Genomic DNA, 15778 nt, shown 5'->3' with positions numbered 1-15778 from the left:
TATGGGACTAGTGCTAGTTTAATGCGGCATTGCCATTTTAACCCAATAAATTCCATAGAAAAATGTTTCACTTGATACATTATTTGATTATGAAATGTCTTCTGTGGCTTTTCAAACTGTTTAGTTTGCTTAAGCTTGGATTAAACTCCCCACTACTATATAGATTTATAATGGAGTTTAAAGTAGCTTTTCCTCATACATGAAAATATTACTTACATATTAATGTGTGACTTGTAATTATCAATTTTTTTTATCACGCTCACTGTGCATTTAATTGTATTGTAATGTGGCTCTCAGGTGGAGTATTGCTCCCTCTGGTGGCTTTAGCTGGAACTGATTGCTTCACACTTTAAATCCTGTCAACAATATTCAACAGAGGGCCTTAATCTTGATGAGAATGCTTTACTTTTTTACAAGTCATTCATTTACTCATCTATGCTTAACAGAGCAGATTCAAGAAAATGCATCCCAGTGGGTTATTAGAGAGGAGGCTTCAGGGGACAGACAAAACAAGTAGACTTAGAATTATATTATATATTTATTACAACGGTCATTTCCTAGTTTATCGATACCGCTGCATAATAATAGTAATTGGTGCAGCGCATTTCATATGGAGAATAGCCAGAAAGGACATTTGTTCAAGCTGTTGGAAGCATGTACTACTTGATAGATTCTCCTTCAGAAGGTACAGAGACGTAATGGAGTACAAGTTAAGACCAAACTGTCGCGTGGGCACAATAACACAACGGCCTCAGCGTGGCGACTCCATAGGACACAACCTGATCAACTGGGAAAACACACCAATGAGCCTCGACATGATCTGGTAGGACAGTCATGGGATGATACTGTGTGTGTGAGAGTGTGAGAGTGTGTGTGTGTGTGTGTGTGTGTGTGTGTGTGTGGATGGGAGAGCATGACGGGCAGCGTGTGAAGTGAACATGACCCAGCAAACAGCTAGAGACGGTTGCCATGAGAACGGACAGATGGCGCCTGTCCGCCTCCCTCTCTCTCTCTCTCTCTCTCTCTCTCTCTCTCTCTCTCTCTCTCTCTCTCTCTTACACACAGCAACATGCACACACAAGTCCACTCTGAATGAGGACTTGACTCACACCATGCTATTGGGTTCTGCTGTGGTTTTTTGTGATGTGCTCTCTATCCATCGAGGTGGACATAGATCCTAATCTCACAGGGGACGAGTTCCAACACGAGTAAACAACATTAAACTCATTAAAAGAAAACAATGTGGTACTTCTGTTTAGCTCCAACAGTGAGAGGGCGAGGTTTCCTGGGGCAACGTGCACAAACACACACAAACACACACACACACACACTACGGCCTCTTGAAGAGAACATTTCAACATTTGCTACTGAAAGAAATCCAAGAAGCTCTGTGATATTATGCATTTTGTATACTGCTAAGGTTCATTCAGCTTTTAACTCCATTACAATAAATGTGCTGTACACGGGTTCCTGTGATCGCATCTTTGTGCAGCCTTCGCAGTGTCGCACTTTAGTTTAAAATGCATTTTGGTAACTGAGCCGCGGCATATAAGACCACCTCATTATTCTGTGTGCTTTTGATGTTTTTCCGAGAGTAGAGAGCCACAGCTGAGCCTCGGGGCTTTGGCTCCAGAAGTGTGACAATTGATTTGGCCAAATGTACTGGGTCAGACTGTGGAGTAGCAGACGCACTGAGGGAGAGACAAACAGCAAGAAAGAGAGAGCACAACCAGGGAGGAGCGGAGACACGACGCACACAAAGGGTGTTCCAGTAACGTCGCATGTGGATAGAGAAGAGGATAAGGAAAGGTAGAAAGGGAACAATGCAGTCACATGTGCAGCCTGGGTTCTTTTTCTTTTGTTTGTTTCCTTACTAAGGAAAAGTTACCGTGGTTATTTTCAGCGGAAAATAGAACAGATTTTTTCCTTTTACCCAGTAGCTCCCCTCTTTGGTTGACCTTTTGAACCAAGAAGCAGTGTATGCAGAACGAGAAGGTTTCTGACTGTAGACTATTTGCATGTGCAAGAAGATGTTCATGAATATGCATGATTACACAGCGTGCTCCATGTTTTCTGCAGCACGCCACCGTTGATTTAGTCCACGTTTACATTTGCACATCGTCTTGGGTAAAAGGACTCTGTGACTCAGGTTAAGCCACATTTAGCTGTGCACCCTTGTGTGTGTGTGTGTGTGATGAAGCATTCAGTACAAGGACAAATAGCTTGATTTAGTTTGTAATTTCAAGCTTTGATGAGTGTGACACTGGTCCCAGCGTGGGTTGTGTTATTGTGTGTGTGTGTGTGTCTGTTGTTGTGTAAGTCTTCTTACACACACACACACACACACACACACCCACATAGGCATTGAATACACATGGAACCATATTGTATGACCTCGTTCACTTCTACACATAATCACCAACACATACTCACAAAAAAATACTTTCCATGTTGGCGCGAAAAAACACACACACAAACACACACACAAAAACAGTGGGCTGCCATCTGTTCTCAGCAGTCAAGCTGTCTTGGCGGCCCCTCAGGCCTGGGACCAAATCAATGACCCCCCCCCTTATCCCTGTCATCCGCCCTCACACACACACACCAGCAGCCCGAGAGGTCGGATCACTGGCACTAAGCTAATAAACAAGTGGGAAACATCCCGGAGCATTTTTGGACAATGTGTGCTTAATGCGGCCTTCTAAAGTCCTCACTGTTTCACTTGTGCTCATTGTGACCAACAGTCAGGTTCAATTGAACAACCTTCCCTCCAAAGCTTGGTGTTTTTGTAGATTTTGTGACATTTGCGCATGATGGATGTGTGCACAATAAATAAACTGTTATCAATCTGAATATATTTGTGATACGTGAGTGTGATTGAGTGCATGAGTGAGACTGTCCCCTGCTCCACCATGCATTTGATCACCGTGCTCCAAGTTCTGGAACTGCGATTCCCATAATGGAGATGAATCTGGAAGTTCCGCTGCAGATACGCGTGTTTGATCGGGTTCAGCCCAACCCATGAGCTCCTACTGTGTTTGCTCCTCTCCCTCTGTCATCAACAGCTGCCACTGGCTCTGGAGGTTGTCGGCAGGAGTCCCGTGTGCAGCATCCTTTAACCCAAGCAGGAGGAGTACGTTCAGACACCAGGCGCACTCCTTTTTGTGTGCAACAACTACAGCAAGGGCTTCCAGAGAGGCCGCCATGAGACGCTCAGCACAGCAGCGTGCAACCGCCGACACGCCAACAGGAGGGAAATCCCCTTGATTTTCTGCTTTTGTAAAATATCACAAAGAATAGAATGATGGAACTCCCTCCCGTGAGGCAATGTCTCACAAGTGCCACGAACAATTACATCTAGTCGTGATAATAGAGATGAGTAAGTCAGCTAATTATGAGTGAAGATCCAACAATGCCCCGTAATGTGGAGGTCATTCATCACGTGAGTCCGTTCTCCGTGCTGCATGAACACAATGCAGACAGAAAAGAGACCAAACAAATCCCCGTCCCAGATTAAAGCACCGAGGAGGCTCTGACAGAGTCAACTCCGGAAGATCAATGTGCGGGAAGAGACAAGACTGTGTGTGTGTGTGTGTGTGTGTGTGTGTGTGTGTGTGTGTGTGTGTGTGTGTGTGTGTGTGTGTGTGTGTGAGAAATATCAAAGAGGAAGCTGCGGTGGTTTTGATCTCATTGTCACATATGGCAGTCCCACGCTCTATGACACTCTGCATGAACCCTGGGCTTAACACACACGCTCACGCAGACTGTGTAATGCACCCACACACACACACACACACACACACAAGCTTCAATGGCCATCAGAGCGTTTTGAAGTGTGTTTTTTTGTATTCATGGTACTCGTGTTGTAAATGACAAAAGGCAGCGGAGCCGTGACACACATGATGGATTAGCTGGGAGGATTCCCACAGATCAAAAAGGGATTTACTGTTGTGACTCTTAAACGTGATGACTTTATCTCCATAATTACATTTGCTCCCTCATAACGGCGTTATCGCACCGTGAAAGATTAAGGGGCGGAGGAGGGAAGGAGGTGAAGCGTGTTACTGGAATAATGTTGGTTCTGTGTAAAGATTCCTGTGCAAATAACAGAGAAAAAAAAGGTTCTGCTTCAGCAAACAAGCTGTCACCTTTTCACAAGCTGCGTGTGGAACACGAACAGAGCTCATCTTTATAATCTTTCATCTGGTGTCTCTTGCAATGGGGGATTTCTATTGCTTGTTGGCACCATGTACATTTTATTAATGATTAGAGAGGGCGGCGGCGGCCTTCTTCAGTTTAGCTTTCTAAGGGATCCACGGGCTGATATCCACCATCTGACGTGTGGAATCTGACTATCAGACAACACCTGCTTCCCAAAGAATGAAAGCAAAGTAGCTGATGGTCCTCACAACACTAGAATGTCTTAATTCAATTTCAAGACCACTGGGAAACGTGCCGCTTCCAACGCTAGCTGCTCGTCTTCGGGCTGCTCCTCTGTGTCACATGGGCTGGTGCAGGTAGGCAGGGAGGGAGGACTCAGAGTTTTCTAACAATAATTAATAAATCCAATTTGAGGACGGACGTGCACCAACAACATTTAACGATGACACGACAAGGGACACCAGGCACACAGGGCTTGAATACACAAGGGAGGTGCAGGTGATTGGACACAGGTGGAAACAATCAGGCACGGCAGACAATCACAGGACAAGGCAGGAAGTGAAGCTAACCCCAGGAACAAAAGACATGAAACTACAAAATAAGACAGGAAGAAGACCCAAACCGTGACACTCTGCTGGCTGCTGGCTGCTCGTGCTGAGTGCAAAGTGAGCATTGAGCAGCAGGGGCCACGCTTACTGAACGTAAAGGTTGAAATAAATCACAATTCATGTGTCGTGAGGAGCCTCTTGGTGCAAACATCTTTGCTTTAGTGCTCACATATAACTTCATGGCTCTCTAGTTTAGCTATGTATCATTTTAGGATGTGTGTCGTCCCATTTATGCGCTGTGTAATAATAACAGTGAACATATTTAAGTAGTTCTTCCTCAGCACAGGATGAAGAGGCAGCAGTTGGTAACTTCTGGCCTATAATTTCCCTGAAGGTCATGTTTCACGTGTTGAAATGAAACCTGACGTGTGCTCCCCTTGTGACCCGAACGGCTTCCTTCGGGCGGCGTTTAAAACTATTTTCCCTTCAAAGGTCTCCTTTTGTTCTCCCAGCCGGCCTCCATCGCCTTTGTAATTCACATAATAACCGTCCCCATCATCTAAATCCTCTCTGCCCTTTATGTCATTCTCCCTCTCACTCTGTTTCTTTTGTGCACCTCCCCCGGCTTCCCCGCCCCCAACTCATCCCTCCCATTGTCGTCATTTCTCATCCCTCTTTCTATTCCTGCCCCACCAAGGTCCTGCTCCTTCTTTCCCCGGTCCCTCTTTTTGTCTCAAAGCGTCTTTGTGTTTTCTCTAATCCTCTTTCTGTGGCTGGAGGCCTTCACATGAAGCTCTGTGTGCCTCGCTGTGACCTCCCCCTCACTGAGGCACAGTTTTGTTTCCAAAGAGAATCCAAAAATATAACCTGAGAGTTGACTTATCGTTGTCGTCTGTGAGGTTGCACACCTGCTCCTCATCCTGTATCTTCCTCCTTTTTAATTGTTATTGTCTCTCCTCAAGGTCAAGCTTAACAAATATGGTATGTCTCAACATCTTAAACATCAGTTAGATTGATGGTATATCTCAATTCTTTCATATCTACAGATTTTGAGCTTAAATCCTAATTACTTTAATGAAGTCTGCTTCAATAGAATTTCCATTTTTGTAACAGAGTAAACGACAATGGACCCATCGCATGTATAATCAAATAATTATAGAATAATAAAGTTCCATGGAAGCACAAACCTGCTTGTGTCCATGGTGACGATGGTGACGATGGTGATGATGATGATCAATACATTGTGAACCCTCCCCCCACAGTACAGACGTTCAGCTGAGTGATAAACAATCAAAACATAATCCTCATCGGTGTGAGTGATAAACCAGGTTCTTTGCTCCCGCTGTTTCTTCATGGATGAAAGTCCATCAAGGTGTTTCCTCTTCTTAATTTAAGCCCCCCCCCCCCCCTTCCCCCGCCCATCGTGTTGGTGGTTGTTTCTTTGCTTTTGTGAGGACGACACACACACACACACACACAGACGAGTCCAGGCCGGCTTTCTGGACTTCATTAGTTTTCCAATTAGCTGCAGTCATCTGTCCACCGGGGTTACTTTGGACAAGCATGACACCACGTCCGGGTGTCCGTCCCGACTCGTCTCGCTGGGAACAGATGGACTTCCTCTTTGTGTTTCCTCCGGGAAAGTTAAGAGGATTCATCACTCAGGGAAGTTGAAATCTCCTTTTATTTCTCCTGGAGTTAAACAAATAAAGACAAAGATGTCCTCCAGAACGTCAGTGACTAAAGTAGAACAGCCTTTTCCTGAAAATGAGTCCTTATTGTTGTTTCGTGGTGTCAATCAGACGTTGAGTTACGAAGGTCGTTTGAGCTGTGGAGCACAAGTCATTACAGGATACTGAATTATCATCTGTGAGCACATGTTAGGTGGAAAAAAGGTAATATTTCATTCCAACACCAGTAAATGTTATTCAGCTGCAACTCGAGCCGTGGAAACAATTTGTTGTAATGGAGATATTTAGAAGTTGCTTCAGAAGCAAAAAAAGAAAAGTGTTTGATGTGATTGTTTTGTTTATTGCACGGAGGACATCTTTATGTCTGTATGTGTGTCTTGATGAGTCTGAATAATCAGCTTTGAGGTTTAACTGAAGCTGACGGTGGAGTTTATGATGAGATAACGCTCTTCTCTCTTGCATCAGACACAAGAATTCAAAACCGCGTCTCCTTCCTTAAAGCGTGTTTAAATTCCTCTCCATTGGAGACACAATGATTGAAAGGAGTGTGGAGACGATCTGAGTGACAACAGCATGAAGCAACATGCTCTCTGCCTCTCGACCCCCCCCCCCCCCCCCCCCCCCCTCCATCCACCTCGGGGCTCTTCCATCTGGCCCCCCACAACTCTGCCAGTCACATGTCCATTCTTTTATTCATGCCTCCTTACGTATTACATTTCATACCAATGATTCCGTCCCCTCTACCATCTCCCCGGGTTACATTCATGATACTTTGAAATGTGTGTTTATTTCTCCTCTGTTCCCTCCCAGCGTCTCTGTCTTTACTCACAGAAGCACGTCTGCGTCTCACGTTACTGTCCCTCAACAGGCCTAATTACTGTTCTATGAGTGTGTGTGTGTGTGTGTGTGTGTGTGTGTGTGTGTGTGTGTGTGTGTGTGTGTGTGTGTGTGTGTGTGTGTGTGTGTGTGTGTGTGTGTGCGTGTGCGTGTGCGTGTGTGTGTGTGTGCGTGTGCGTGTGTGTGAGCATGGAACTGAATTATGAAACCACAGTACATTATTTTTATTGTGTGCCAGTGGCCCCAAAGCACTGGACCAGTGCTGTGACCCTGTCAGTGATGGAGGGTCACGGTGTGTGTGTGTGCTTGTGTGTGTGTGTGTGCGGCGTGTCTGATGTTGTGATACCATTTATTTCTTCCTGATACGGGCCCTGAAGCCTGAACTTGAGTATGGGCCGGTGCAGAATGCCGATCAGTCTAACTTTATTAAAACGTGAAATGCTCAGATCACATCTGGACTTCAGATCTCTCTTCCAGAATGAATTACCGTTGCTGCTGTGCACATCCGATTATAGGAAGAGCAAAAGCAGGGAAACTCTGCTTTTCTTTCCCCCGGACGGTTCCTGTGGCCTCTTTTCAAAGGTCAGTCTTGTATTTACTGAGCAGGAGAGAGGATGGATGATGTGACATCAAACCACAGCTTGCAGGTAAGATGATGAATTACACAACTATTGCTGCAGCTCTAATGAGGCTGTTGTCACTACTTGGAGAGGGGTTTGTAGCCTCTATCTCCACTGCTTCCTACACAATATTCAGGGGACAAAGCTCTCTTTTTTCTTGTGTGTTTGCATCTAATCCAGCGGGGAATTCCACATGCGAACCAGGAAGCTGAGAAGCACCCAAGTGTTCTGCTCATTCGCGGTGGTGAAAGTCCAGGCTCGCATTTCTGTCCCAGTAGAGGAAGAGGAAGGAGGAGAAGGTGTTTTTTCACAACTGCTGGACTACCTTTGAAGCTTGCTGATGAGCCACAGAGCTCTCCATTCATTCCACCCTCAGGAGCGGACGAAGCCTCCTCCAGCTTCAAGAAGGAAGAGAAAAGGCTGAAAAGGGATATCGTAAAGAATGTTCATCTTCATCTTCTACTCCCTCATCCTCGAGCTCATCAGAGCTGCCTTACTTCATTTCCCTTCAATAGTTTGCTGTGACAGCTCCAAGGCCTCTAATAGCTCCTGTTCACCAAGGGCGATGTGTCATGATGACGGATTACTGATGTGATGCCAAAACCTCCTCCGAGAGCTAAAAAGACAGAACCTAAAAACCTTTGATCCCAGTGGAATGTGACGGGTTCAGCCTTTCATCGCGGGCTCCTTTGGGACTGTTCCATACTACGTAGCCACCAGGAACTCCCCCAGGATCTCTGATTTCAATCTCAGGATGTGTCTGAAAATGCAAAGCGAATGACTGAGTGCAGTGAAGAGTTTAGATCATTAATTTATTGGAGAACATTCCCATCAGCCCCCCAAAGTATGTTAGATTTAACTTTACAGTTTAAAAAAAGAAAATACTTTTTTAATACTTTTCATTCAGTCTCTTCGTGGGTGTGACCCGTCTTTATGGTAAACCTGTTTTCCAAAATCTGACCTGACACCAACTGACGGTTTGATGGTACGACGCGTTGCATAATTACACCTTACAAAACGGGAATGAAACTCAACTCAAAGACAGGAACACGAAGGGTCTCTTAGTCACTATCTGCCTCTCATACGTACTGTGCAGAACACCTGGTGATACAGGTTCAAATGTCTGTTGGTTTTGAACAGCAGGCTTATTATTTTCCCTCTCAGACCCTCGGGCTCTTAAAGTGACAGAAAAACACGTTTTTATCACCGTTTGCTTTCAATTAAAAAAACGACCCCAGACATGAGTCGCTTTCAGCCATCACCTGCACACGTTTCCTGCAGCTCACCACCAGCCAGGTAATGGTTTTTTAAAACTAGAATAACCTGTCTGAACATCTTTGGCAGGCTCTTAAAACTCACCCGTCTAAACTTGTTCCTTTGTCAAGTCTTCTATATGGCTGCCGGCTTCCTTTTCATTCGTCGTCTCTCTTTTTCTCTTTTGTGAATCACAAGGTCACAAGTACAGAATCAAGTCCTGGACAAAATGTTTAAAAAAAAATCATTATAATCTTCAGCATACAAACATGTGCCTCCTCGCCAAGTCGCCAGAGTAAACGTGTGTACATCAATACAATCAATACATACAATAAATACACAAACACACATGGACAAGGTTTCAAATATACTGGCAATTATTTCTAAAGCTGTGAGACCTCAGCCGTATGTTCCTACCAGTCGGATGCATGTTTCTGCGGTGAGGCAATGGTCAAGATCATCTGGTTCAGTCCACCTGCTTTTAGCCCCGTGAGAGGATTCCTTCTGGCCTCCATGTGTGCGCACGGACACACAAAGGTTGAGGAAAGAACAATGTTCTAAAGCCAGGAAACCTGTGTTGGACAAACGAAGAGACAGTTTATTTGCTGGGGAAACGTCTCTGGACTCTGATGAGATCAACAGCACAGGACGTCACGTCATAAAAATACAAGCTTCAAGTGTAAAACCAGCTGAACTGCAGTGGACTCGTTCCCTGTCAGATCTCATCACTCCGAGGATCACTGGAGGGCTCTGATAATATCTGATGAAGGCTCATTATTCTCTCCTTCATCCCCTCTGGGCATAATAGTACTTTCAAGATGTGATATTCCTGCAATATCTAACCTTAAATCCTTCTTTCATGGCGGCAGACTTAAAACACATATTGGCAAAGCCTGGACTGCAACTAACGATTATTTATAATACTCCTTAGTCTCCAAACTAATGCTTCAATTTAATGCAAAATGTCCATAATCACAATGAGAAGTCAGTTTTTCTCCACCAAGACCTTAAAACCCAAGCATGAGGATGTGAAACGTCCCCGCGGTGCCTCTTTCCCGCCCGGGACGGATGTCCTCACTGCCCGTCCACCTCGTCCTCGTCTGCCCGGAGGCCGATTGTGCAGTGAGGCGTCCCGTTGAGCTGAGGTGTCTCGCCCGTCCCTCCTATGAAGCCCTCACATAGGTCTCCGCTCGTGGGGGGTGCTGGGTTCAGTCGTGGGCTGACTTCCTTCCCGTCACTCAATCCCGCCCCCCCAACTGCGTCCATGCAAATATGTTTGGCGAGGGTGATGACGAGCACGAGGCGTGGAGCGGCCTCGCGTGCAGCGGTGTAAGAAAAGGCCGCTTTGTTCAACGCTAAAGCCCCCCCCCCCCCCCCGTGACTCACGGACGCACGAGATCCGGAGCCACTGACGCTCTGTGTGTGTGTGTCTCACACGAACTGAGCGTCAACACGAGGTCCAGCAAGCAGACAACACGCCGCCTCAACGCTTCGCTTCAACGTGTGCGCGCGCGTGTGTGCGTGTGTGTGTGTGTGTGTTACTGCCGTGAACACTGTTAGGCCAGTGGACATCTGCTTGGCCCGTGTTCGCAATCCCAAGTAGCCCGAGCCCAACAGCGACATAACGAGGAGACAGAGCAGCTGGTGTTGTTGCCTTTAAACCGTGGACACAAAGCAGCCATTAGGTGTGTGTCTCTGTGTGTGTGTGTGTGTGTGTGTGTGTTAAGCAGATAGTCAGGACACAAAGCAGCCTTTATAGACAGAACGATATTGTCCCCATCGAGAGGGCTGTCTCTGGACAAGTGTCCTTGTGTGTGTGTCTTAATATAATGTCTTTGAATGCAGCCGTGTGTAGACCCATGCGTACAGGTGTTAGCGGTCAGTGTGGGTGTTTATGTGCATGCTTTTTGTGCGTATATTGTGTGTGTCTGTCGTCTCAGGACTCTGCGTCTCATTCACAAATAGTTTTCAAATTTGGTCAATAGCAGTTGCTTGGATGCCGGTTGAGTGTATTCGCCAGTGGTCTCTCTCTCTCTCTCTCTCTCTCTCTCTCTCTCTCTCTCTCTCTCTCCTCGGTGAGTCTGTGTGAGTTTTGTCTCTTTTGTAACATCCTTCAACTGGTGCAGTTCAGCCCCCCGAATAGACCGACTTTTTTGGTATTAGCAATGGGTTTTACAACATCTCCACCAATTATCGTAGAATAATAACTATTCAAATGTGCACACAATACATTTAGCATAGCAAGTCATAGGAATTCAAATTCAATTCAAAATTCAGATAAATAATAAAATCAATTCATTGATTAAAATTCATTCAACAATAAATGAAGGATATTGGATATCACTGAATTCAGCTTCCCGTGAGCCAGTTCTGTCGTGTTGGGCCTGTATTTGTGTGTTGACGCCACTTCTCAGTGGCCTCTGTTTCATTTTGAGAGGCCGTGACCTCCTGACCTCCAGCACGTAGGGACTTCCAGCCGGGGACGAGGTTAATAGGTTGTTGCGTGTATGACGCGTTTGTTAAATAGGCCCCAGTGGCATTGATCTCAAACGGGTCATTGTTGACCTAATATATATATATTTTTTTTCATACATTTTTTTAGATATCATATTTTGACTTTTTTTTCAATACAATTTTTCAGATATTATATCGTTTTTGTTCAAGTTATGTTTTCACATAACATGATTTTACATTCGAAATGTTTTTTGACCGCTAATTTTTCCATAACATTAATTGACATAACATATTTTGTCTTTTTTTTAAAAACATTTTTTACTTTTTTTTCCATAACATTTTTGGACCGATTATTTTTTTGTATAAGATTATGAGACCTGTTTGCAATATTATTTCTTTACTTTTTTTTTCATTGCAATTTTTTGACTTTTTTTCCAAAACATTTTTTGACATTTTTATTTGACTATTTTTCATAGCATTTTCTCGAACATGGTTTAACTTTTATTTCAATAACATATTTTAGCATTCTGCATATAAATTGTTATTTATTTATTTTGAAAAACTATGATGCTGAGGATGCCGTTTTAAACACAATAAACACCTTAATCTCCTTCGACCCCCCTCGCCCTTTTAACACCACTACAGCCATGTGTCTTCAGTCAGTGGTTGATGTGTCAGGCAGATGACATGACATGACATGACATGTGTAGACCTGCAGATCGAGGCCTCTCTATCCATGTCCTCATCTCCGCCAGCGCCTCAACGTATGTCCTGGAGTTCCTTCCTGCATGTGAGACCTCCGAGCTGTCCCTACATGACACACGTGAATCATTCAGGAGGCTGGTCACGTTTCCATGGGTGCACACCTCGCCGCCTGCCAGCATTAGCTCTGTGACCTATATGGATTTCGCGACCTTTTTGTTTACGATGAACATAAATCTGCCACCAACATATTCTCCCAAATGGGTCGGATCATGTGAGCTATTTGGTCCCTCCTCCTCATGTTGTGGCGTGTACGTCTTTGTAATAATAACAGACTGTCGGCTGGAAACACCTTGTATATCTAGAAAGTCTGGAAAGTAACAAATGCCTGGAGGCAACTAACCTTGAGCTGTGGGAATGTTGAGTGATTGTTGAGCGGTTTAGGAAACCCTAACAACAAGCTCTACGACAGCTGTTCAGAGCAGACGGTGGTCCTGCTGGCTTCATCTCAGCTTCAGACCAAGCCGTCTCCAACACTGCTCAGTTGCAGCCTGTGTGGTTTTAGGTCAAATGAAATGCAGATGAAATGAAAGCACCACACACACTATTCCCACAAACTCTGTGTCCTTCTGCATTTAGCTACAGATACAAAGTGTCACACCTCAGGTTATTGTGAACATGCAAACTAAGTTAAATGATGTTCACCCTTGATGTTCATGCTCAACTAAACCACCTGTGAAAATGAAACAATGACCCTCACATATTTTTAAAGCTTCACACCTGAGGTAAAACACACGGCCAGGATTACGTTTTTACCCATGTTGAACTATTTCATTACACTATATTTGTTTCCTTTTGTTGTCGTCGTTGTTGTTGTTGTAATGTTGTGTAAGTCCAATGTGAAATAACACAGTCAAAGATACTGGCTGGAGGTTTTATTCTCAGACAACTGTAGAGCTCAAAAATGACATGTGACGGTTTGGAATGACCTGTCGTGAGGTCAGCTGACACAGCTGCTGTTTTGACAGTCACTGTGACCATCACTTCCTGGTTTTGTTTGGTTATATAAGTGTGGTAATTATTGACTACTTTCTAATCAGCGATGATTGCGATGTTTTGGCGATTCGTGGAAGCAGTGCAATGACAGACACATGTGGTCGTTATGCAAAAGTCAATTATGACAATTATTTATGAACTTGAGACAGAAATGTTGGACTGCAGTGATGAGAGCAATTGAAAATGTCATTTTTTACCCACTCTAAGTTTTTACCCACTAAATATGTGTCTGTGGAAGGAAACAAACCCTGAAGACGGCGGCTCAATCTAATTTTGTCTCCCCCGACTTCAGGTTTTTAAAGTGTAGCTGTGATAATTTACCTGTAAGAGGTACTATCAAGTTGCATTGTAAGAAATACAGGATCCAGAATCTTTAGAAATTGACTCACGCCAGGCACTAAACATCAGTACGATGCAGCCGTTGGGTTTAATCCTTTAGAAACCAAACCCTTCTAGAACAAAGCAGAACATTGAAGGGAAGTTGGTCGATGGCACGTCACATCGTGCTCGAGGAGTGTCACGCAGTAAAAGTGTTTTCTTCAGGCCTGTTAGATCCGTCAATGAAATCCTGTTACTTGAGAAGAAGAAACGGAACAAAGGAGCGAGCAGACGCCTCTTTAACCGTCTGCAGCATCGACGATGCTCACATTGGAGCTCAAGATCTCAGCATCTCAGCAATCACAAGCTCCACTGAGGAGAAGAAATGTCACTCTGAGGTCGGCATGCATCACTTTTCTGTTTTGATCGTATCAAGGGTAAAAGACTTGTTTCTTTGAATTATTTATGTTTTTTTCATTTAAGTCCCGCTGGAAGTTTTATGAGTCCCGACAGAAACTTGAAAACCCATCAAGGCTGAGCAGCAAGCCAAGAGATGAAATATGACGTGTTTGGACTGGAATAGTACCTCCAAATCACCCTGAAATATGTGTGTGTGTGTGTGTGTGTGTGTGTGTGTGTGTGTGTGTGTGTGTGTGTGTGTGTGTGTGTGTGTGTGTGTGTGTGTGTGTGTGTGTGTGTGTGTGTGTGTGGGAGACACCTACAGTAGAAGATGCTGACTGAAGGAGTGTAGATGTGTAGATTCTTGAGGAACGCTGATTATATCTGGAAAGACACTTTTCTCTTTTTTTGTCAAACTCAAGTGGAGAAAGCCGACACTCTTCAGAACTAAGCAACACACTCAATAAGTGGCACTACTGCTAAGTTCTCACTAAGTAGGTCAAACGAAATAAAATAATGAAATACATTTGCCAGTGGTTGGAACTTTTAATCCATACAGAGATATACATCAAGGGAAAGTGGGTGCTGATGGTTTGGTGCGTTCTCCCTGTTGACCTCACCTGACACCAGGTTTCAGGGAGCATTAGAGTGTGTAAAAGTGTCTCTGACACCTGAATGAGTGCTGTTAGATCATTTAAAAAGAGAAGGAGTAAACGAACGCATTGAAGGCACGTGTTCGAAAATTGGAAGCCTGGATGGGGACGTCTGGAAGAATTCGTTCTGGTAGATTTATTTGTCAGATCACAGGTCAAGTAAAAGCGCTGCGTTTGCAAAGGCAGGAGCGGTTCTGTCGGCCCGCAGGCCGGAAGAACGACTCACTAAATTCAGGAAGAACATCATGTTTTATAACCCTTGTAAGACAGAAAAGGAAAGATTTCTATTGGCCCTAAACTGGCGTAGAGGAGGATCTTCCACTCCCCCGCTTCTAAAGATCCGGTCATATCCAATGTCCGGACTCCTGACTTAACGTAAACATCAACGAACAGAGTGTGTGTGTTGTATAGTGTTCGGGGTGACTCTCAACCCCCCTCATCTGGCACATCTGCTGGTTGACCCGCTGACCTTGCTTCCTCAGCCAGGACAGAAACCGATCCCCTCTCTAGGCCTGCTCGGCACATCCTGCTTGCCCTCTGACCATGAAATCTTCAGCAAAACAGGGCAATGATTCTCTAACTTAGCACTACGAAAAAGCTTTTGATTATCAGTGCATGACTGGATGTGCCAACATCTGCACAGGCGGTTAATTCCTTATTATCTTGTGTTGTACACATTGAACAAACGAGGCCAAACTTGTTTCCTGCTGAAAGTCAGTGGTGCTTTTCCATAGCTGCTGTTTTCAGCCTTTATGCCAAGCTAAGCGGCTACCCTCATAATTAGTTGGCAGATATGAGAGTAGCATTTGAGCTTCTAATCAAAATCGCAGGAAGGAGGTGAATAAGCATTTTTCACCAAACTATTCCTTTAATTGATAGTAATTCCTTATTTAGTCAAGTCTGCTTCAAATGTATGTACACATTTATGAAAAGCAAAAATCCATCATCTCATCTCATCTCAAGATTCATAACAATAAAGAACCCTTGTGGATAGTTTTGAGTCCTTGGTGAACCCAACGAGGGTCATAAAGGTCAGCGTTATCACGTCTGTATTCACATTTGTTATGCAAACAGTCACTTGCAAA

The 15778-nt window shown here is 44.5% G+C and overlaps 1 long non-coding RNA gene across 1 annotated transcript; it reads right to left on the bottom strand.

Annotated features, from left to right (window-relative positions):
* Positions 1-8426: 8426 nt before the first annotated feature.
* LOC119211580 (uncharacterized) lies at positions 8427-9633 on the bottom strand. Its single transcript, XR_005119774.2, has 3 exons — positions 9529-9633; positions 9217-9331; positions 8427-8617 (listed from the first exon to the last, which is right to left on the bottom strand). It is a non-coding gene; the product is annotated as an uncharacterized LOC119211580 (long non-coding RNA).
* Between the last annotated feature and the right edge of the window lie 6145 nt (positions 9634-15778).

This window comes from Pungitius pungitius, chromosome 2 (genome assembly GCF_949316345.1).
Source record: "Pungitius pungitius chromosome 2, fPunPun2.1, whole genome shotgun sequence".
In the NCBI taxonomy this organism is placed as follows: domain Eukaryota; kingdom Metazoa; phylum Chordata; class Actinopteri; order Perciformes; family Gasterosteidae; genus Pungitius; species Pungitius pungitius.
Note: the sequence above shows the minus strand (reverse complement) of the source record. Positions and strands in the feature narration are given on the sequence as shown.